The following is a 2,590-nucleotide window of genomic DNA, read 5'->3' on the forward strand; positions in this document are numbered from 1 at the left end:
AGAAGAAAATGTCAGTGTAAGTTGCCAATTGTATAGCAGATGATTTGCAGTCGTGTGACAAACAGACCTTCAATTTCCAGGCACACCTACAGCCAAGGGTTTCTAATAGTCCTGAGTTGTGACAGCCTTTCTTCAATTGCTGCATTCATCAAACTTAATTTCCATCTACTTCTATCATAAGGTGTCTGTGTATATTTGTACTTCTCTCAAACTTTACTCATATTTATTTATTTTTGAGATGGAGTCTCACTCTGTCACCTAGGCTGGAATGCAGTGGCACAAGAGGCTCACTGCAACCTCCGCCTCCTGGGTTCAAGCGATTCTCTTGCCTCAGTCTCCTGAGTAGCTGGGATTACAGGCACCTGCCACCAAGCCTGTCTAATTTTTTGTATGTTTAGTAGAGATAAGGTTTCACCGTGTTGGCCAGACTGATCTTGAACTCCTGACCTCAGGTGATCCACCCTCCTTGGCCTCCCAAAGTGCTGGGATTACAGGTGTGAGCCTCATTTTTATTTTATTTTTTTATTTTTATTTTTATTTTTTTTGAGACGGAGTCTCGCTCTGTCGCCAAGGCTGGAGTGCAGTGGCTGGATCTCAGCTCACTGCAAGCTCTGCCTCCCAGGTTTACACCATTCTCCTGCCTCAGCCTCTTGAGTGGCTGGGACTACAGGCACACGCCACCTCGCCCGGGTAGTTTTTTGTATTTTTTTAGTAGAGACGGGGTTTCACTGCGTTAGCCAGGATGATCTCGATCTCCTGACCTCATGATCCACCTGTCTCGGCCTCCCAAAGTGCTGGGGTGAGCCTCATTTTAAAGAACAGGAACCTTGTCTACCCATTGGCACGGCCTCCTGTGCAGCAACATAGGCTCCTGTTCCTGCCGCAACTCTCTCCCTCCTCCGCCCATCAGAGTCCAGAGTTGGCCCACCATGGCTTTACTCACTGCTGCCACCCAGTTCTTGGGGACAAAGGATGTATCTTGTCTTATTCTTGCTGCCTGGCATGCCAGTACCTCCTCTAGGAATTTGGAAGACATATCGGCTTACCTGATACCCAAGGAGCAGGCCAGAATTAAGATCTTCAGACAGCAAAGTGGTAAAAGGGTAGTGGGCCAAACCACTGTGGGCAGGATATGTGGTGGCCTGAGAGGCACGAGGGGATTGCTACATGAAACATCAGTTCTTAGCCCTAATGAAAGCATCCATTTCTGAGGCTTTAGTGTCCCTGAGTGCCAAAAGTTGCCACCCAAGGCTAAGGGTAAAAGGAAACAGGTATCCTGGCTTTCAAAAAAGTGGTCAAAGAGGGCAGCTCTACCCTCCCATGCAGTCACCATGCTGGACAACTTTCCCACCAATATACATCCCATGTCTCAGCTCAGTGCAGCCTATACAGCCCTCAACAGTGAAAGTAATACTACCTGAGCATATGCAGAGGATATCAAGTACTGGGAGCTGATTTATGAAGACTGTGTGGATCTGATCACAAAGCTACCTGTGTTGCAGCAAAGATCTACCAAAATCTTTACTAAGAGGGCAAAAATGTTGGGGCCATTGACTCCAAGCTGAACCGGTCCCACAATTTCACCAACATGTTAGGCTATACTGATGCTCAGTTCACTGAGCTCACGCACCTGTACCACACCATCCACAGTGACCATGAGGGCAGCAATGTAAGTGCCCATATCAGCAACTTGTTGGGCAGTGCCCTTTCAAGCTCTTATCTGTCCTTTGCAACAGCCATGTATAGATTGACAGGCCTTCTACATGTACTAGCAAATCAGGAAGTGTTTGTCTGGTAACTCAACTACAGAAGGAAGCTGGCAAAGATGTGGCATGTGAGAAGTTATGAGACTACACCTGGAACACACTGAACCTAAGATGAAGTTATTCCAGACTGTGGCCACGCAGTACTAAAGAAGACTGATCCACGAGGTACTTGCAGTGAGAGTTTGCTCTGAAACACCACATAATGACCCCATGTTAACTTGGTTGCTCAGCTACACAAGATTGTGCTCAATAGCCTCTTAGAGAATGGCAAAGCCAAGAATCCTTGGCCCAATGTAGACACACCCTGGGGTACTGCTCCAGTACTATGGCATGATGGAAATGAATTACTACACTGTTCTGTTCAGAGTGTCTCGGGCACTGAGTGTACTGGCGCAGCTCATCTGAAGTCATGCACTCGGATTCTCTCTAGAAAGGCCCAAGTCCAAGATCATAGATGGTCTGATGAAGTTCATGGACTCTAAGTTGGGATAAAACTGGAGACTGGGGGGAAAGTGACTACCAGAAAGTGAGGACACTTAAAAAAAAAAAAAAAAGTCTACTTTTGTTTTAAGGGGGCTTTAAAGACTTAGAATTAAATTGTATCTGAGGCACTGATAATAGATTTGAGGTTAAAATGTAAATTAAAAGTTTAAAAGATGAAAAACCTAACCAACTCCCTTCACTTGCCTAGTATGAGTTGCCCATCAACTGCAGAATGACCATGACTAATGCATGTGTAATGGGTTAAGTCTGGCCCCTGCACCATCTCAGAGTGAGAATCTGGCTCCTCTTTCCCTGGGTCAAAGCTGTTTGCAGAGAATGTG

The 2,590-nt window shown here is 46.1% G+C and overlaps 1 pseudogene; it reads left to right on the plus strand.

Moving 5' to 3' along the window:
• Window positions 1-929: 929 nt before the first annotated feature.
• On the plus strand, window positions 930-2,258 carry LOC111549886 (annotated as a pseudogene).
• Window positions 2,259-2,590: the final 332 nt, after the last annotated feature.

This window comes from Piliocolobus tephrosceles, chromosome 5 (genome assembly GCF_002776525.5).
Source record: "Piliocolobus tephrosceles isolate RC106 chromosome 5, ASM277652v3, whole genome shotgun sequence".
Lineage (NCBI taxonomy): Eukaryota > Metazoa > Chordata > Mammalia > Primates > Cercopithecidae > Piliocolobus > Piliocolobus tephrosceles.